The following is a 22,566-nucleotide window of genomic DNA, read 5'->3' on the forward strand; positions in this document are numbered from 1 at the left end:
CAAGTTAAATAACATATTATTAATAGCAATTATATTTGAGGATAACAGTATTCCTCGTCATAGTGAATAGTATTAGAAAAAAAATTCTATGAAACTACACAGAGACAGGAAGAAAACAAATACACAAGGGAACACAAACACATAGGAGGATAACACAATGGAAAGGACAGGGTTCGTTTTCAGTGTAACTTTTGGTACTGCAGTATTTTGCGAACAAAACCTTTTTTGTTCTTGGAGATCTCCCTTCGTTCATCATTATTCCCAAAAAGTCCTATCTGTACCTCTTTTCTGTATTCTAACCATATTTCTTTCAAAATAAATATGGCTCATTGTACAATACTCATTTAGGCCCAAATCGTTTTCATATACCTTGTTAATGCATTGCTTCCAATTCATCATAGTTAGTTTCTTATATAGTCTACCCCCTCTTAAGCTAACTTAAATCTACTGAGCTCAGATGCTAAACTAAGGGACGAGGCAATGCAGCAGCACAAATCAAGTAACACAAACATCAATAACAAAAATTTCAAGCTGGCAAAGCAAGCTACAGTAAATATAAATTACCAAGCAATTCAACATTACAACTAATATGAGGCAATGCGCAGCAAACAAGAAAAATAAATCAGTAGTAAAACTGGCTTAACAGCGTAATACAAAGTCAAATTCAGTAACATTATGCCTGGCAAACAGCAGAAGCAAAAGCAATAAATTATATCTAAACATGACAACGCTCAAGCAGAAAAATATTACAGTAAAGACAACAATGCAGATAAGGGAAATGTATAATCACATCTTAATGTCTAAGTAATTAAAGTGGTGCACCACAGGAAGTTATTCTACCAAAAAAATTACCCAGTAGTTGAAAAGAAAATTCCGTATGCAATTCCTGTGAAGGGAAATATCTTTTTATGCTCCTTCGTTTTTTTTGAATAGATCAGAAAATTATTTACTGGATCTGTAGGCATAAAATATTTATATTAGTACATCTATTAAATTTTATTTTAACCAATGCTGCAGTGCAGCTAGAAGCTAGATATTAAACAAAATGAGTTAATAAATACATAAAGCAAGCCATATGGCATTTCTCTCAACTAGCACGACAATAGCCATGAAATGTTTCTCATCGTTTCATTAGGCATTTTAGTAAATATCATAAATTAAGAGCTCCACAGTGTCAACATATGTTTTCAAGTTCGACCATGTCGTTTTTGCGATGCTCTCTACAAAGGAACGTCAATAGCGAGGATAATGGCCTCCTTTTTTTTTTTCTACCTGTGCCGCTGGAAGGCACACGCTAATGGCTTTTTTTCTCGGGCGGCTGTCGCCCATCTGGGTGCCCACGACGTATTACGTGCAGGTGGTCACTTAACTTTCTTACGGAAATATTTATGACAGCAGTTTCCGCTACAGTGGAAGTCTTATATAAAAATATTTCACAGGTCAAGAATTAGCGTTGCAAATCTGTAGAAACAAAATCCTATAAATATAAGTGTCCAAAAAAAATATTCGTCAGCATTGTGATACAGTCACACATTTACACATTTTATAACCTTGAAGTACGATTCTTGGGTTCCAACAACCTTTTCCACAAGTCAGAGTCCCTAATCACTTTTCATTACTCCTTACCTTATTACACATATACATATTCGTCGACACGTCAATCTTGCGACGACACTTCACTATTTCATCGTAATAAATACATAGCATAATCAAATTCCCCATATAGCATCAAATTGTTCATCATAAACATAGCTCAACAGCATAATACACATCGTCGTCGTAAATCATAATACCTCAGTCAACTCTCAAAATCGTCGTAGCTTCCTCCAATAATTTCAAAACCTAAAAAAATTCTCTGCTCATGTCAAAAGTGTCATCCGCCTCAAACGCACTTCAAAAATCATGATCCCATACCAAATACATCATTCAAAGTTCTCATAGTATCACAATGGTTCCAAAAAAATATGAACAGTTCACAAAGTACTGACAAAATACAATTTCATAAGTGTGAAGTTATCCAACTGTGTAATTACGTAAACATCTGTCACTGATGTAGTAAAAAAAATGTATATCTCTCAGTTAAATGATCAGATAGCTGTGTAATTTGTGTGTTAGAGAAATATGGTACCGATGTGTAAAGTTGTATAAGCAAATACCATATTAGCTAGGGTTCCTTGTGGTTGCCACACACATGGTACACAAAGTAGGCGTGTACCCCCCTGAAGATTAATGTAATTATACCCTCAGGTGTTACAGATTACAGCAATGGAATGAAATGTATCACGGAAAACCTTTGTATCATTGTACTCCAAATATCTTTAAAAAATAAAAATTTTAAGTACAAAATCAATCACTCAAATACGTGTCCTGTAGCGCTAAATGTGCGTCTTGTTGCAACATAATCTCTGTGGAAGTGTCGTAGTTATCGTCCTCCGAAAGCTAAGTTCTGCAGAAGTCAATGTACTTACCTCATGATAAACAAAAGTGAAATGCTTTGTGTATAGATATCTTAGTTATTACGCTTATTACCGTGATGAAGAAAGTAATGTGCTGTAACGTATCGCTGTGCCACGAAAAAGTCTGTCTCATTGTTGCTATACCACAAGAGTTACCACTAAAACATGTTTTCCTTTCCAGAAGAATTCAGAAAAACTGTGCAGATATAAAACAGATACACCGCAAAAGCAACATTGTAAATTGTCACTCATTAGTAGCGTCGTGATAAAATCGTGTAGCTGTCACATAAACTAACCTCTGTGTCGTCTGTTATCTCACAGAAAGTACTTTAAATCCAGAATGTATTTTCAAGTAAACCAAAATGTTGCATTAAAATCTCATTAGCAGTAGCAGTATATGTTCTAAGTATGTAAGCCTTATAGTCGTTACGTAATCGTGCACCAAACAAGCAAGAATGCACACACACAATAACACTGTGTCATCTGTTCGCAATAACAATGCATTCGTAATTTCTGTTTAAAAATGTTCCCTAGGTTCTAGACTGGATATCTAACTTCAAACATTGTTGCATGTTAACAGTTTCTAAGATCGAAAAAGAGTACTAGTAACGTGAAGTGAAAAATTTTATGGCAAAGACAAAGTTAAAAAGCAGATTATCTTTCAATAAACGGTTTTACATGTGAAATGTGGTGTAAAGCTTTACTCTTCCTAGTAAGCAGTATTTCAACTTGAACGGAATTATCATGCGGTATACGTCGGTGAGGAATGCTGTAATTTTTCTCAAGGTTAGCGTCTATGTTATTTTTCTCGGAGCCAGCCGGCGCAGGTGTCTGCCTGCGGAGCGCGTCATTGTCTGTCCCTTTGTTGGCGCGCGTCGTTATTGGGATTAGGAGACCTAACTTCTACAAATTCGCCTTGCCGAGAGGGCCCAGCTCTGTTATAATCCCGCCAGTCCTGATGAAATTCAGGTCTGTCGTTACGATCATATCGTCTGTCGTCATGTCGGTAGATGCCATAGTTTCTTTCTTGTCGGTCATGTGGTGGAGAATTTCTCCCTGAATCGTAACTGCGCGCTGAACTGTTGCGTCTGAAGTTATTCTGTCTCCCCTGATAATAATAGTTCTGGTTACCATATTGTCTGTTTCTATGATTGTCTCTGTCATATTCATTACTACGGAAATGCGAACTTTCTCTGTAGTTATTACTCTGCCAGTGGTTGTCATACGGATGGTGTCTGTTTCGGTCACGATTTGTGTTGTGAGAATAGCCTTGTCGCGTCCAGTTATTATTTCTTTCATCGCGGAATTGCGACGGATGTGATCTGTAATTGTTGTGCTCGTGCGTTCCGCGATTGTCAGTGTCAATTTCCAGTTCTTGTAAGAGTCCTTGAAATGCTTCAATGTCGTCTTTGCAACGTCCTGCTAAAATAATATGCCGTAAATGTTCAGGCAGTTTGATTAAGCAAATTCGGATGAGTTCTGAGGGGCTGTATGGGTTTGAAAGATACTGATTATTATGCAACATGTCTTCAAAATATTTCATAATACTGGAAAATTCAGATTGTTCGAAACGTTTCATGATTATGATGCTATGTTTTACTCGGTCTTGTGTGGCTTGAGACCAATATGCTGAGAGGAAGGCATGATAAAAATCTCCTTCACTGTGACAATCGTGAATGACCGATCGCATTCTTACAGCTGGTTCATTCTCCAAGTAGCCACACATAAATTCTAATCTGTGCTCCAATGACCAGTTGGGAGGAAAACAATGAGAGAATTGATGAAGCCACGCTTGTGGATGAATGTCGTTGGCAGAATTCTTAAACGTTTTGAATTTACGTGTAGTAATGAACAGCATATAGTCAAAGTCATCATGTCGGCGAGTCGCATATCGGTCATTGTTACGTCGTTTCGGCGGTTCCACTTCAAAATTCGGTGCACCTTGCCAATTTCTTTCATAATTTCCGAAATGCGCTGTGTTATTATTTTGTGGCTGTTCCGTATTTCTATGTCCCTCTTCCTGTACTGGAGCGCGAGTGTCCTCTGAAATATGTAATTCTTGTATTACCTGCGTCAACTGATCTTGTACTTCCCGGATTTCTCTTTTGTACTGTGTATTGATTTGATTTTGATTTTGTTTGAATTTTCTAATTTGTTCATACTCTTCTGTGTCAGTGAAGGCTACAGGTCTTGTGTCATTCAGATCATCATCTACCTTTGTAGATAAGTTAGTGACCTGATCCGAAAGTTCGGCTACTTTCTCCGATAGTGAATAAATTTCCTCAGTGTGTTTTTCTGAACCAAGTTTCAGAGTGTCTATTTGTGTTGAAATCGAATCTACTGTGTCCTTCAAGTTTTCCTGAGTTTTTGCAAGTTGCGTAACCGAATCGGTAGATGCAACTGAGTCAAATTTAGCTTGCAAGGTCTCATGATTTTCATGAACAGTAGTTTGCTGTTCTTTTATGGCTGCTTCGTGATTCTGTAGTGCATTTTCATGACGCGAAAAAATAGGTTGGAAATGCTCACAAATTTGTGTTTTTACGTCACTACAGACTTTTTGACATTTCGATTCAATGTGATGTAACTCAGTAGTTAAATCCTCGCGTGTTTGTTCAAGAGTTTGCTCCAATGAGTCTAACTTTTGAAGATTTTGTTCCATTGCGTCTAACTTTTGAAGATTTTGTCCTATTTGTTTCTGATTTTGTTCAAGTGTTGTGTCTAACTTTTTAAGATTTTGTTCCACTGTGTCTAACTTTTGAAGATTTTGTTCCATTATGTCTAACTTTTGAAGCTTTTGTCCCATTTGTTGCATTAATTGTAATAACTGTGCACTGGTGTCTGAAACATGTTCCTCAGTGCTATTCGGCAGTGAAGTTGCACCGGCAACATTCACATTTTGACAAGCAGAAAATGTGTCTTGACTCATTTGAGAAAACGGTGAGGACCCAAAACCTGAGTCTACAATATTTGCGAGATTGTTTCCTGTCATTTCAGATTCCTGAGGCGAGCTGTTGCCGACCGATCGATCGATAATGCTTCCCTGTTCTCTAATTGTTTCACTGTCTACACCATTGTTTGCCGCCCGCTCCATTTCCCTATGCGCAATTACCAAATTACTACTTTGAACATTAGTTAATTCATTACTCTGCGGCGCTAACACACTGCTTTCGTCTTCACTGCCATTTCTCAATTTAGTTTGGAGCCTAGTATTACATTTTTCACACGCCATTATTGTCACAGTATTTCACACGACAACACAGAAAAGCACAATTTGAAGAGCAAAAATAAGAAAACACATTAACATAACACTGAAAATAATATCTAGTTAATTGCAGCTGCGAAATACTTGGTGCAAATCTACATGCGTGCCACACTTGTTTTACTGTACAACAATGAAAGACTGCAACTACAAAGGAGATTCTCTCTACAATTACGCGCTAGCAATAAACAAAATCTACACTAATTACACAAACTACAAGAAAAAATCAGAAGATTCCAGTGAGGTATCCTAGGCTAAGGGTCGACATATGAAACGTCCCCTTTTAATAATTTTACAGGACTGTGCTTATACTGACACACAATATTTTGTTAGCGCAACGCAATCTGACTTTCAATAATCTCTACAAAAGAATGGCCCTGACTAACATTAAACTATACCTTTCACAAATCACTTACCTCACAAAAATCTTCGCTGCTCAAGCTACTGCAATACAGCGAGCGCCACTACTGCCAGCTAAATAAAAGATTCAAACTATGGAAGGCACTAACTACTGATAGGGATAGTTAGCAAATGAAAGATATTAATAGAGAACAAAGAATGTATTTACCTTGATATCATCATATATATAGCAGTTCATGACAAATTACAAAACTCCGCCATCTCTCTCCCCACATCCACCACTGCTGGCGGCTCACCTCCAACTGCCCAACGCTATGCGCTGTTCACAGCCAGCTGCCTAACACTACAATGGCGAGTATTACAACAATGCAAAGCAGCCACAGACTGCACACAGCACAGCCAGTGATTTTCATACAGAGGTGGCGTTACCAATAAAAAAACCTAAACAGCCTACTTACATAGTTTTTTATACAGAGGTGGCGTTACCAATAAAAAACCTAAACAGCCTACTTACAAGGGTTTCAGGTGCCAGTCAGCCAGCCAGCCAGCCAGCCAGCCAGCCAGCCAGCCAGCCAGCCAGCCATCCGAGCAGCAGCGTTCCCCGCCAGCAGCAGCGGTCCCGGCCAGCAGCAGTGGTCCCGGCCAGCGGCAGCGGTCCAGCCAGCCAGCCAGCCAGCCAGCCAGCCAGCCCTCCCTCCTCCAGCAGCAGCAGCAGCGGTCCCGGCCAGCAGCAGTGGTCACGGCCAGCAGCAGCGGTCCCGGCCAGCGGCAGCGGTCCAGCCAGCCAGCCAGCCAGCCAGCCAGCCAGCCAGCCCTCACTCCTCCAGCAGCAGCAGCAGCAGCAGCAGCGGTCCCGGCCAGCAGCAGCGGCCCCGGCCAGCAGCAGTGGTCACGGCCACCAGCAACAGTCCCGGCCAGCGGCAGTGGTCCAGCCAGACAGCCAGCCAGCCAGCCAGCCCTCCCTCCTCCAGCAGCAGCAGCAGCAACAGCGGTCCCAGCCAGCAGCAGCGGTCCCGGCCAGCAGCATTGGTCACGGCCAGCAGCAGCGGTCACGGCCAGCAGCAGTGGACCAGCCAGACAGCCAGCCAGCCAGCCAGCCAGCCAGCCCTCCCTCCTCCAGCAGCAGCAGCAGCGGTCCCGACCAGCAGCAGCGGTCCCGGCCAGCAGCAGTGGTCACGGCCAGCAGCAGTGGTCCTGGCCAGCGGCAGCGGTCCAGCCAGCCAGCCAGCCAGCCAGCCAGCCAGCCAGCCAGCCAGCCCTCCCTCCTCTAGCAGCAGCAGCAGCAGCAGCGGTCCCGGCCAGCAGCAGTGGCCCCGGCCAGCAGCATTGGTCACGGCCACCAGCAACGGTCCCGGCCAGCGGCAGTGGTCCAGCCAGACAGCCAGCCAGCCAGCCAGCCCTCCCTCCTCCAGCAGCAGCAGCAGCAGCAGCACCGGTCCCAGCCAGCAGCAGCGGTCCCGGCCAGCAGCAGTGGTCACGGCCAGCAGCAGCAGTCACGGCCAGCAGCAATGGTCCAGCCAGACAGCAAGCCAGCCAGCCAGCCAGCCCTCCCTCCTCCAGCAGCAGCAGCAGCTGTCCCAGCCAGCAGCAGCGGTCCTGGCCAGCAGCAGTGGTCACGGCCAGCAGCTGCAGTCCTGGCCAGCGGCAGCGGTCCAGCCAGCCAGCCAGCCAGCCAGCCAGCCAGCCAGCCCTCCCTCCTCCAGCAGCAGCAGCAGCAGCAGCAGCAGCGGTCCCGGCCAGCAACAGCGGCCCTGGCCAGCAGCAGTGGTCACGGCCACCAGCAGCGGTCCCGGCCATGGGCAGTGGTCCAGCCAGACAGCCAGCCAGCCAGCCAGCCCTCCCTCCTCCAGCAGCAGCAGCAGCAGCAGCGGTCCCGGCCAGCAGCAGCGGTCCCGGCCAGCAGCAGTGGTCACGGCCAGCAGCAGCGGTCCCGGCCAGCAGCAGTGGTCACGGCCAGCAGCAGCGGTCCCGGCCAGCGGCAGTGGTCCAGCCAGACAGGCAGCCAGCCAGCCAGCCAGCCAGCCCTGCCTCCTCCAGCAGCAGCAGCAGCGACCCCGGCCCTCTCTGCGGCAGCAGCAGCGTTCCTGCCAGCCGTCGCCATCGCCAGCGCCAGCGCCAGCAGCGTGGGACTTTGGTCTTCGTCAGTCCCCAGTTTTTCCTCTCCTTTTCATCCTGTGCTTTTTTGTTCATCCCTGTCGTCATGTCAGCCCCCACCACCACTGCCACTACTACCACCACTGCCATTGTGTACAGGGCGCCCTCCACCACAACCACCACCATTACATGGTGTGCCCAGTCACACCACCCTCTTTCCATCCCTCCTGTTCTCACTCTCTCCTCGCCCTCGCTCTTCGTCGCCCCTTCTCTAGCTTCTTCCTCCCGCTCCTCTCCCTCAGATCTTTTCCCCCCATTCCCCCAGCCTGTTACTGCTGCTCCAGCTAGGGTGGTGGCCCGTCGGGCCACTGCCCATGCCCAACTCTCCCCATCGCCTTCGCCATCACTGCCACCACAGTCGCCGTCGCTTTCGCCGTCTCCTTCACAATCACCATCTCCAGCGCCGACTGATGCTGCGTCCACGCCGGGACCTGCCCCTTCCCGCCACCTCCCTATAGCTCCCATTCCTCATGTCACCACCCACCCTTCTGCTGCCGTTAAACGCCCTAGTGGCACCACCACCTCCTCCGCTCCCAAAAAGGCCCCGCCATATCCTCCTCCCCCCCCAGAATGCCATGGATGTCTCCCCGCCTGGCCCTGCTCCCTCTGCTTCCTCCTCCTCCTCATCCCCCCCTCTTTATACAAATACCTCCTCTCCCGTCCTGATCCTTCCCTTCTTGAGGCTCGGAATCTCTCCCTCCTCCTCCACCAACACCTCCCAGGTGCCCCCATCTCACTCCTCACTCCCAGATGGGATTCAGTTCTCATCTCCTCCCCCAGCCCCACCCTCCATACTGACATCCTCTCCCGCCTTCCCATCACCCGTTTTGGCCCCAATGCCTCCCTCGCCCCTGCTCCTTCTCCATCTCCTACCCGCCAACCCCAACACCCGCGTCGCCCGCTGACCCTCACTGCCGTGATCACTCGGCATAGTCCGACGATCACGGAGGAGGAGGGGTTGGCGGAGCTCAAAGCACATCCCACGCTGGAGGTGCAGGCAGTCTGACGCATTTTTAACTCGGCTGGCCCCACCCGTCTTATGCGGGTTTTCTCTGAGGACACCCCCTCCATTGACCGTCTCCTGAAGGAGGGTGCCCTCCTCTTCAACCAGCGCTATAAGGTCGACCCCTCCCGTTCCCCTCCTCAATCCCTGCGCCGCCAGAGGTGTCTGTGCTATAACGCACACCCAACTGCCAAGTGCCATGAGTCCCCCACCTGCCCACATTGTAGGCAAGCACACTTCCTCCGGCAGTGCCCTAACCTTCAATCCCCTTCCTCCTGTAATACCCGCAATCTGCCCCATCCCACCTACTCCCAAAAGTGTAAAGCCCAACCCCCTCCGACCACTCCTGAACTCACCGTCCCTGTCCGTCCTCTGGACGCCTCCACCCCTCCTGGCAATTCCCTTCGTCCCCCCCCCCCACCTCTGAGGACATCATCATGTTCCTCACCATTGTCTTGCAAAACGTCCACCCTTTCCAGCGCCCTCACACCCTCCAACAGGTCTCCCTCGCCGCCCGTTCTGTTTTCCACGTCAAAATGTACGCCACCTACTGCAACAACCAGGCCCATTTCACCTTCTCCCGTCTTGACACCCTCGTCTAAGCCCCTGTCATGGCACGACAGCATCGTATCCTTTTCAACAACATCCGCTCCCTTCCCGCCAACAAAAACCTCTTCCTGCACACCCTTGCCACCCACCCTGTGGATGCCTTCCTCCTCAATGAAACCTTCCTCCAACCCCACCACACTGTCCACACTTCGCCCTACCTCCTTCACTGCTCCGATAATCCCCACCTGATTGCGCGTGGCGGAGTTGCCATTGGTCACTACCGCCAGATCCCAGTTCGGCTCCAACCACTCCTTCCCAACCCCACCGAACACCTGATCCTTAGTCTCTTCTTCCCTGGCCTTACCGTCACCTGCGCCACCATCTACGTCTGCCCTAACGCCCCTATTCCCTTCGACTTCCTCCCCCACACTGACCATACCTTCTCCTCCTACGTGATCGCCGCCGACCTCAACATCCATAGTCGTTATGCCGCCCACTTACGGCGGTGGCATCGGTTCCTCTCCTCCCTTCAAGGCGACCTCATCCCCATCCCCCAGCACACCCATCCTAAATCCAACTCCACTCCCGATGTTATCCTTTTCTCCCCTAACCTCCTTGGCCGCATAACGGTGGATGTCCTGGAGCCTATTAGTAGCGACCATCTCCCTGTCCTCCTCACTGTTTCAGACGGTCGTCGGCCCCGCCCCGACCCTCGTAATGAACCTCCCCCAAAGTACATCCATGACTATTCCCGTGCCAACTGGAATGCCTACCGGGATACCCTCTCCACCCAGGTCGATATCCACCCCTTCACCTACCACCACCCTGATGATGTTACCCATGCCGCCTCCTTTCTCCAGCAGACCTTTCCTGAGGCCGTGGAGGCCCACGTCCCTACTGTCGCCATCCACCCACACCGTCCTACCTTACCCCCACAGGCCGTCCTCCTCCTCTGTGAATCCCACCATCTCAACCATTCCTTCCACCACATGCATGACCCGGCCACACTACGACGACACCGGCAACTCCAGTGACACAGTTGTAATTTGCTCGCAGCTAAGAAACGCTAGGACTGGTGACAGGCATGCACCCGTTTCAATGCTACCCTACCTATAAACTCGTCCAAGTTCTGGTCAGCCTTCCGTCGCCTTACCAGAACTAAATCCTCCCCATACTATCCTCTTCCCCATGATGATCGCCCCTTCCCTGACACCCTTAGTAAGGCCAGTCACTTTGCCTCCTACCTCTCTGATGTCTTTTCCATCCCCGATGATCCCCAGTTCGATTACTCCCTCTTCCCGGATGTCTGCGATCGAACTGACACCTCTGTCCCTCGCCTCGCACCTGGTTTCCAGTACTTGGACAACATTGCACACACGGAACGTAATGCCCCTATCACTACACAGGATCTCATTGCTACACTGTGCACAAAACGCAACACCGCTCCTGGTCATAATCGTGTCACCTAACATCACTTTCGTGAAGCTCCTGTTTCTTTCCTATCCACCCTGGCCAGGCTCTACAATGTAGTCCTGTCCACCGGTTACTACCCCGATCTGTGGAAAACCTCCCGTATCCTGATGTTCCTTAAACCTGGTAAACCGCCGTCCGCCGTCTCCTCCTACCGTCCCATCAGCCTTACCTCAGTCTTCAGCAATGTCCTGGAATCTATCCGCACCCGATGCATCGACCAGCATCTCTGCCAGCACCGTCCCCTTCCCGTTACCCATTATGGCTTTCGGCTCTTCTTCTCTTCCGACGACCTTTTCCTTCACCTCACTCATCTCCTTTCTGAACAGCTTAATTCCCGTCACTCCGCAATCTTCCTCTCCTTGGACCTCGAACGTACTTATGACCGTGAGTGGCATTCCGGTCTCCTCTTCAAGCTCCAAACCTTCGCCCTTCCCATTAACTACGTCCGTCTGATCAGCTCCTTTCTCTCCCGCCGTCCTTCCTACGTCATCATCCATAACACAGATTCCTACACCTTTTTTCCCTCCGCCGGTGTGCCCCAAGGCTCCGTCCTTTCCCCTCTTCTGTACCTGTTGTATACGACGGACATGCCGCTACCGTCGCACCCCATCCACCTTCTCCAGGTTGCCAATGACACCGCCTTCCTTGCAATCACTCCCACCCAGCAGCGCTCCCAACACCTTCTCCAATCCCATCTTCACCGGTTCACCACTTGGTGCAACCAGTGGTTGCTCAAGGTCAATCCCTCCAAAACCCAGTCGATCATTGCAGGCGAAACCACCCCTTCCTTCCGCCTCCTTGATTTCTATCTTACCATCTACGGCCATCCTATCGTCAGGAGATGGTCAATGCAGGGGGTGTCCTCGGAGAAAACCCGCATAAGACGGGTGGGGCCGGCCGAGTTAAAAATGCGGCGGACTGCCTGCACCTCCAGCGTGGGATGCGCCTTGAGCTCCGCCAACCCCTCCTCCTCTGTGATCGTCGGACTATGCCGGCGGTGAGGGTCGGCGGGCGACGCGGGTGTTGGGGTTGGCAGGTAGGAGATGGAGGAGGAACAGGGGCGAGGGAGGCGTTGGGGCCAAAACGGGTGATGGGGAGGCGGGAGCGGATGTCAGTATGGAGGGTGGGGCTGGGGGAGGAGATGAGAACTGAATCCCCCCTAAGTACCTTGGCCACACCCTCGACTATCGCCTCTCCTGGACCCCCCCCCCCATCTCCAGACAATCCAAGCCAAGGCACGCTCCCAACTCCATCTCCTCAAGCTCCTTTCCAGCCGTATGTGGGGTCTGGACCCCTCCACAATACTCCACACCTATAAATCCCTCATCCGCCCTATCCTTTGTTACGCCCATCCGGCCTGGATCTCTGTCCCCCCCTAACTTTTATAAATCCCTTCAAATCCTTGAACGCCATGCTCTCCACCTCGCCTACCGTATCCGTCTCCCCTCCCCCACGTGGATCCTGTACGATCTCATTCTGTTCCCCCACCTCCTCCTTTTCCTTGAAAGGGTAAGGATCCTGTACACCTCCCGTAAACTCGATCCTCCTCACCTGCTTGTCTCCCCCATCATCTCCCACCCCCGTCTGCTGCCGCGCCTGTATTCCCACGTCCCACCCGGTCTCCATCTCTGCACCCCCCTTACCCTCTCCCAAGGTGGCTACACCTCCTACCAACTTTGATCCTCCCTCCCTCTTACTGTGTTTGCTCCTTTGGGCACCCTCCCTCCCTTCTCTCTCCCCCCTTCCCTCCCTCCTCTATTTCTCCCCACTCCTCCCCCGGGCTTCCCCTCCCCTGTCCCTCTACTCCTCCTCCCATCTCCTCAGCCATTGGCGTCTTTGTTCTCCCCTCCCCCCCCCCCCTCACCCTTCTTCACCACTTGGCAGGTCCCCGACTCATACACGTTACGTGGACGTTCGCGCGCCGGATATCATCGCCATTAGTGTCTCGTGTGTGTCGTCGTGTTTAGTGTTCAATGTTCATCGTCACACTCCATCGTTCACCAGTGCCATCGACATCTTCAGTGTTTGTGCCTCGTGTCAACAGTTTGTAGTGTGGATTGTCATCGAGTGTGAACAGCTTCATGTCTTTTGATGTTCATGTGTCTCCTGTTTTTTCCCCGCCGTTTTGTTCCAACTCATGTGTCTTCTCTGTTTTATCATTGTACTATCTTTGGCTGAAGACCAGCGTATTGTGCTGCTGCCAGCCTACCTGTTATACGGGTATTAAAATCACAATAAAGAAAAAAAAGAAAAAGGTTGGAGAGTGGGATTAACATTCAGGATGAAAGGATATTAACGATATCTTTGCTCATACATTGCTATCCTGAATGAAAGTGAAGAAGAATTACGGAATCTGCTGAACAGAATGAACAGTTAATGAGTAGAGAATATGGATTGAGAGCAAATCGAAGAAAATTGGAAGTAATTAGAAGTAGCAGAAACGAGAACAGCGAGAAAGTTAACACCAGGATTGATGGTCACGAAGTAGATGAAGTTAAGGATTACTATTACCTTAGCAGAAAAATAACGAATGATGGACGGATCAAGGAGGACATTAAAAACACACTAGCACTGGCTAAAAGGGCATTCCGGGCCAACAGATGTCTACTAATATCAAACAGAAATCTTAATCCGAGGGAAAAGTTTCTGGGAATGTACTTTTGGAGCACAGCTTTGTATGGTAGTGATACGTGGACAGTGAGAAAACAGCAACAGGGGAGAATCGAAGCATTTGCGATGAGGTGCTCAGGAGAATGTTGAAAATTAGGTGGACTGGCAAGGTAAGGAGTAAGAGGGTTTTCCACAGAATCAGCGAGGAGAGGAATGTATTGAAAACACTGACGAGAAGAACGAGACGATGACAGGACATCTGCTAAGACTTTAAATAACTTTCGTGGTACTAGTGGGAGCTGTAGAGGGTAGGAACTGAAGAGGAGAAGAGACTGGAATATGTCTCTGAAATAACTGCGGACGCAGTTTACAATTGGTATTCTGAGACGACAAGTTGGCACAGAAGAGGAATTCATAGTGGACCACATAAAATCAGCCAGCAGATTGATGACCAAAAAGGAAAAGAAAAAAGTCTTGTGAATAAAGTTGTTGTTGTGATCTTCAGTCCAGAGACTGGCTTGATGCTTCTCTCCATGCTACTCTATCCTGTGCAAGGTTCTTCATCTCCGAGTATCTACAGCAACTTACATACTTCAGAATCTGTTTAGTGTATTCCTTTCTTGATCTCCCTCTACGATTTTTACCCTCCACGCTGCCCTCAAATACTAAATCGGTGATCCCTTGATGCCTCAGATTATGCCCTACCAACCGATCCCTTCTTCTAATCAAGTTGTGCCACAAATTTCTCTTCTCTCCAGTTCTATAAAATACCTCCTCATTAGTTATGTGATCTACCCATGTGAATAAAGTGTAATATGGTTATAGTAGCTTACCTCTTACTATTTCTCCTAAAGGCAAAGTTATATCGAACGCCGTTAGTCTCGTGGGACTGTCAGTCCGCAATTGTTGTCCATTCCAGCATCACTGCTCTATTCGAAATAAAACAAAGGAGTAACTTAGTACTAGTGACTGCAGGATGGTATTCGTGGTGTCACCGCCAGACACCACACTTGCTAGGTGGTAGCCTTTAAATCGGCCGCGGTCCGTTAGTATACGTCGGACCCGCGTGTCGCCACTATCAGTAATTGCAGACCGAGCGCCGCCACACGGCAGGTCTAGTCTAGAGAGACTCCCTAGCACTCGCCCCAGTCGTGACTTTGCTAGCGATGGTTCACTGTCTACATACGCTCTCATTTGCAGAGACGACAGTAGACATAGCCTTCAGCTACGTCATTTGCTACGACCTAGCAAGGCGCCATATTCAGTAATTAGAATGAATTCTGAACAGACAATGTTGTGAATCATGTACGTCAAGAGCGACGTTCATCATGAATGGATTAAAGTATCAAACTAATTACGTCCGCTTTCTGAATTCTAATTCCTTGTCATGTTCCAGACCTCACGTCAGTATAGTCCTTCCCTCCTCACGCCAGCCTGCGTGAGCTAAAACCCGTGCATTTCGGCCTCCGTTAGTAACACGGTGTTGGCTCTTCTGCCAACACAACAGTATTCGATTCACGCGATTGTCAGGTTCAAAGAAATTAAAACGAAAGTCCGGGCGCGACTGCTGCAGAGTTAAATGCACAGCCTTTGTATTTGGGAGGAAAAGCGATGTTTTTCTGCCGAATTTCGCCCACACAGGATAGCTCTGCAGCCCGGTACGTTGCTGCAAGCGAGGTTGATCCACTAGATTGCCGAACATCTCCTGCCGTGCTGTTTCCTGAGTCTCCGCACCGGAATTTCAATTGAGACAGGAGCGGTGGTCCCACGTGCGGTCCGCCCCTGCACTACGGCTGGAGCAACGCTCCGGTAATCCAGGGGAGTGGCCGCGGCGCAGCAAAGTGAGGTCTAGAGTGCGTGTGCCGTGCGCTGCTTTTGTGTGGCTCCGAGCCTCTCCGGCAGGTCGGACGCGGTGGCAGCAGCAGGCCACGAGCAAAGCGGGCACTAAGCTGTCCTCCACATGTGTGCGTGTGTGTGTGCACGGCCGCGTGCGTCCTCTGTGTGGCAGCCCGCAGCCACTGAATTAGGGACTGGTCAGGACGCTACAGCGAGTAGCTGAGAGGGCACGATGTGCGGCAGGGCGTGCCGGTGTTGGCTGCGTATCATGATGTACGTCTCGTTGAAGGTCAAAATACCTCGTTTCTTAACTGATTACACTCATTATGGTACAAAACATGAAGTCAAGCCAGAGTTAGTGGCTGTTCTCTATTGTGCCTTCACTGAATCTTGTTGTTGTTGTTGTGGTCTTCAGTCCTGAGACTGGTTTGATGCAGCTCTCCATTCTACTCTATCCTGTGCAAGCTTCTTCATCTCCCAGTACCTACTGCAACCTACATCCTTCTGAAACTGCTTAGTGTATTGATCTCTTGGTCTCCCTCTTCGATTTTTACCCTCCACGCTGCCCTCCAATGCTAAATTTGTGATCCCTCGATGTCTCAGAACAAATCCTACCAATCGGTCCCTTCTTCAAGTTGTGCCACAAACTTCTCTTCTCCCCAATCCTATTCAATACCTCCTCATTAGTTACGTGATCTACCCACTGAATCTTACGCCTCATTTTTAAACATGACATTTTGGGTCCAACATCCACAATTAACTGTCACTGTTGAATAGGTTAGGCAGCACATGCGGCGTGAGAGTTGTATTAGGCTATATTAACGACACCTAAATGTTTTTTCAATATCGAGAGAGTGACGCTCACAGCATGCTGAAAGAGAGGGGGAGAGAGAGGGGGTTAGAGAGATATAGAGAGAGAGTGAGGGGGGATTAGAGAGAGAAGGGGGGGAGAGGGAGAGTGAGAGAGAGAGAGAGAGGGAGAGAGAGAGAGTGAGAGAGAGAATGTAGTCTAGAAAATAAGGTGTTGTTCCTCAGCATTGATAGTACAAAACAGGGTAACGTATTTTCTTACATTTAATAAAATTTAATCAATTCCTTTGTTTCAATGACACTAGCTCAATTTCGTTTACTTAACCCTAGATTACTAAACTCTCGCCGTGCGGTTCTAGGCGCTTCAGTCTGGAACCACGCGACCGCTACGGTCGCAGGTTCGAATCCTGCCTCGGGCATGGATGTGTGTGATGTGCTTAGGTTATTTAGATTTAAGTAGTTCTAGGGAACTGATCACCACAGATGTTGAGTCCCATAGTGGTCAGAGCCATCTAAAAACATCGCTTTGGATTTCAGTAAATACGGCGAATGTCGAAAATGTAATTTTACATGCCCAGCCGATAGAGTGACCTCAAATCACTACGGCGCGATATTTGCCTCAAGCTTGTTCATTGACGAAGGCAACAAAACTTAACATATTCAGCTGCTTCAGGCCAGTGTGTGTTGATGTGAAAATATCTCGACGTTTTGTAAAAATGGCTACATACGGTTTATGTCATCATCATGCTCACAAATAATTTTTGTGAGTCGCAGAAGGCAAATGGTGAGTGACCTACGACTCACAGTATAACTGTCGATGTGGAGTAGCATTTCGCGGTTGAGAGAGACGTTCGTGCTGATCGCATCCTCTAATTTAGCAACAGGGTAAGCGAACTCTAGCATCGGCATGTTGGTCTTAGGGGCACTACTGACCTTCACTGTTCTAAACGTTTAGTTGCATTAGTAACTGCGTGTATATTCGTTAATGTAACAAATTACTACGCAATTCAAAGGTTTTATGACTTTCATATGACGTCAGAGAATGACATACATTTCAGTTATGAACTCTTGCTCCACATGCGATTTTTAATGATCAGGATCATATGGAACTCTCATTACTCTCATTACAATTATTTTCTGACGGTTCACGAGGATCACTTGTAGACGTAATACAAAATTATTCTGTACCGGAAGATAATCCATCAGCGTAATCAGAAAAGGGTATCACGGAGAAACACCCTGAAGCTAAATCTATTTATGTATTTATATATTCTTCATAATCGCAACGTTATCTAGGAAACTTACGTATGCCATACAACTCATATTTTTGTGGATACTGACAATTGTATTAGTTATTTATTCCTGCTACATATAAACACACACCCCCCCGTGAACCATGGACCTTGCCGTTGGTGGGGAGGTTTGTGTGCCTCAGCGATACAGATGGCCGTACCGTAGGTGCAACCACAACGGAGGGGTATCTGTTGAGAGGGCAGACACACGCGTGGTTCCTGAAGAGGGGCAGCAGCCTTTTAAGTAGTTGCAGGGGCAACAGTCTGGATGATTGACTGATCTGGCCTTGTAACAATAACCAAAACAACCTTGCTGTTCTGGTACTGCAAACGGCTGAAAGCAAGGGGAAACTACAGACGTAATTTTTCCCGAGGGCATGCAGCTTTACTGTATGGTTAAATGATGATGGCATCCTCTTGGGTAAAATATTCCGGAGGTAAAATAGTCCCCCTGTAACAACAACAACTGTACATATAAAAATTTTTTATTCTGATTTTCGATAAATTAATATAAGCGATGTTTTGATGCCATTTCTTTTCTTGTCATGTCGTTATGTTAAAGACACTGTAAACACATTTCGATGTAAATTTTAATATTTATGTTAAATTTCAAGTAATATTATAATAGAAATGAAGTTTAAATAATGTTGGGAATATTGTAAGAGGTGAAAGTTGTAATTGTACGCCTGGTCCATACGTAGGCAATGTATTAGGATATGTGAAATGTAAAACCTTTGGTGAATACCCTGTCTGTAGGGGAGAGGTAAAAGGTGGATGGCAGGCGAGCGCGGGAAAATGCACACGGGCGCGGTACGGCATAACGGGCTCAGCAACACAGTCGGAGTGGGGCACCGGTCTGAGGAACACGTTCCGGATCGAGGAGGCTATCCTGGAAAAAGTGGTTTCATTTGAGCCTCGGATGTACCGTTTCCGACGACTATACAGCATGGCTATATCCAATAGGCACTGAATTGAAAAGGATTACAACGCCAAGAAGAAGCAAAGTGCCGATACAGCAAGAGCCATAGCTGTGATTGTATGTGTGCAGTGCGCCTCGCCATCTCGCTGCCCGCCAACCGCCGCATCGACTTGCACAGGTCAATTCTTTACAAGTGTATCCGTATGGACCAGTGTTAAATTTGTTCCTAACTGTTCAATAATAACTTGACTTTTACCAGAATTGCCCTATTAATTAATTATCCTAATCACTAACCTGGACAGGGTCCTTTCCGCATGTTGTGCAATCCGAGTGTCCCGAAATGAAGATATAAAGTTCATGTTAATGAGAATTACCTGCAGACCCATCTATATTAGAATGATGTTTAAAGAACTTTGTTGTTAATGAATATTTTGGTAAATAATAGACCTGACAAAATTTGAAGAGAATGTTGAAAGTGGTTTAATAATGAAGCTTAATTAATTAGAGAGACGAAAATAATGGTAGTTAAATGAGGAATTGATAAGACAAAAAGAATAGTAACCCATATTTTTTAAATCTTGAGTGCTTCATGTGTCCAATAATTAATAGTTTCAACATAGTGACCATAACAGTTTCAGGGCCCCCCCCCCTTTTTTTCATTCTTTTCATTTCTATTCATTTAAATGCTGAAGTGCACTGAACTGATTGATCTGCAAAGTGAAAGCCAATATGAAACCTAAATTTATCAGTGTTTTTTTTTTCCTTATTAAAATTGACGTTGTATGTGTGTTTCAAAAGTGTTATTTCTAGGGCAACCTATGCCCGATTTCAATTGGATCAATAGACAAAATGCAGTGTGTAGTAATCATTGTAGTGTAGTGTTGTGTATTTGTAGCTTGTCCAAATCAGTACAGAAAGGGAAAATACTAGTTTAGTAGATTTTTCTGGTTCTAAAGTTTTCCATATAGTGCAGTATTACTACGTGTGGTTATGTTTGTACGTACATCCACTTGTACAAGGAAAAAACTCACGTAATGCCTAATTAGGCTGGCGTCCGTATTATTAATAATTGGTTGCATCTGCTGTGTAGGTTTCTTGTCCGTATTAACGTGTAATTGCACTTTATACTAGCTTGACGTATCATTGTTACTGACTGGGTATAAGTCCGATTTTGCTTTCATTCAGGTACACGCGGTCATCTTATTTAATAAAATCCTTTCTTAGAAGGTGAAGCCCGTCAACTTATCATAGTACAGGCTTTAAAGAGTTAACGTACGCAAGAGCGGGGACGTTACAAGTGGCTTTTTCGTGACAGGACTATTTGTTCTGTTGTGACAAGCTACGTAAACGTAAACGCTGCTGCCACGTTACAAGTGGCTTCCCGGTGACAGGACATCCAGTTGTTGTCGGTCACAAATTAATGTGAATACCGAACAGTGGATGTTCCGTGGCTCGAATTGTAATAATATACAGAAAAATAAATTGCAGTGAACGTCAAGTACAGTGGAGAGGTGTAATTGGCATTCAGTATGGACAAGAACGTAGACACAGTAGATGTGCCGAGCGTAATGGAAAATGCGGCTGGCAGTAGCAGGAGTTTACGCGGCCAGATAACAGATGGCGTTAGCGGAAGACAATTGGCGTACATACAATACCACGAACACGTTAACGAACAGATTGAAATGTCGAGATCGCCTCGAACTCAGCAAGGAATGAAACAGGAAGTAGAGGGTGATTTTCTAGATGATAGTGGGTATGTGAATGAATCCAGTGACATGTTTGATTCACCACAGATAAAGAAAGAACCGAAAGAAACTTCTGAAGTAGGATCGGAACACACAGATTCCGTAGAACAAAACAGTGTGAAAATTTTAAGCATGAACGATTTATTTGAACAATTAACTAAACAAATTGCAGAACAGAATGATCAGCTTCAAAAACAAGTCGGTAATCAGGTTAGTCAGCTTAAAACACACGTTGATCAGCTTCAAAAACAAGTCGGTAGTCAGGTTAGTCAGCTTAAAACACACGTTGACGAGCAGCTTAAAACACAAAGTAATCAGCTCAAAACACACGTTGATCAAATTAAAGCACAGGTCGAAGATCAAGGAATTAAAATTAGTAAACAAATAGAACAAGTAGAACAAAAAGTGGGTAATTTAAGCTCTGTGGTAAATACTATGAGATTTGAAATTGATACCATTAACAAAAATATGGATACTATGCAGGGAGAAATTGGTAACATTAACAGTAGGTTCGATGTTGAAATTCTCAACATCCAAGAGAAAGTAGAACCTCTGGTTGAAACAAAAGTAGACGAAAAAGTTTTCGGTCTTAAAACTGAAATCGCAAACGAATGTCAACTCGGAATATCACAGTTGAAAAAGGTAGTTTCAGACACTGAAAGAGATTTAGGCGAAAAATTTACCGGACATGTACAAAAATGTGAACAAAATTCTTCGAAAATTCAAGGCAAAATTTTCGATCTTGAGAATAAAATCAAAGATAGGCCTGGTGTCGTCTGTAATGGCACACCACTTACGAAGCTGTTAGAAGGTGAGGAACGCTTCGATCCCCCCAAGAAACATAACGGATGGCATCTGTTAGATTTCATCAAAAATTGCGAGAGGATATTTACTGAACACTTGTCTGATCAGGAAAAGATAAACGTTGTAATTAGCGCCTTAGCAGGTGATGCTAAGCGCTGGGGAATTAATTTGAATACCGAACGAATGACGTTCGAGAAATTCAAGCAAAGGTTTACGGAAGAATATTGGTCCGAACAAAAACAGGATCATTTGTGGCGCGAGTTTATCATGGCCAAACATCATGATAGCAGGGGCAGGAATTCTTTGAAAGATTTCTGCGAATATTGGTACCGGAAATTGACACATTTAAGAGGTAGAAGGTCAGATTCATAAATCATCTGGGAACTATATAAAAAGCTTCCGGAAGATTCAAAGAGATACGTAGGAAGCAATCATCGCAGCTTCCAAGCATTTCTAGAAAGGGTCGAAGACGAAGACCACTGGCGCGAAAGTCGTGCCACTTATCAAAATTTTGGTCAGCAAAATAATCGTAATAATGATGAGAGAAATGACGGCGAAGGGTTTCGCGTCAATATGATACAAAGAGGTAGAGGTAGAGGCAGAGGAAGAGGAAGTTACCCTGGTCGCGGTAGAGGGTACACCGCGCAAAATGATAACGACGCGGGAAACTAATTTCCGCAAACGTTGCGGGCCAAACGGAAGCGGACAGTACATACCGGCCCCGATTCAAGAAAAGTTACCGAACCAATAGTAATGTTATGAGACAGGTTCGAGACAGGCGTGGAACGACGCAACGTGTCGTTGCAGAGCAAGCGTCAGGTGCGAGCCAGAATGAGTCATCTCGGCCGCGCAGAGCGCTACTTGTTAACAGGCGAGTGGAGCATCAGAGGGCAACGGCCCAGCCTAGCAGAACAGCTGTTCAGAGAGAAGCCGCTAGCAATGCGGCAGCATTAGATATGAACGTTGCAGTAAGAGCTGATGAATATATTACGAGTGATAATTCCGTGGCGAAGGAAATAATAGATGAAACTGTGGATACACGGAGAGGTGCGGTTAGCAGTGTTTGCAATAAAGTAAAAGGCGAGAATGAATTAGCAGAAGTAACTGATTGGCGTGTGCAGATCGACGATCTGTACAAGGGCCTAAAGCAATGTGTGTGGGAGGATTTTAAGAAGGAGTATGAGGCAAAGAAAATAGTTAGTGGAAGAGGAGATAGTAGGGACGTCGATAAGGTGACGTGGCCCGAGTTTAAAGAGAGTAAATAGCGCCGCGCAAAGTACGCGTGCTGCCGATAGG

The sequence above is a fragment of the Schistocerca nitens genome, chromosome 4 (assembly GCF_023898315.1).
Source record: "Schistocerca nitens isolate TAMUIC-IGC-003100 chromosome 4, iqSchNite1.1, whole genome shotgun sequence".
NCBI classification, from domain to species: domain Eukaryota; kingdom Metazoa; phylum Arthropoda; class Insecta; order Orthoptera; family Acrididae; genus Schistocerca; species Schistocerca nitens.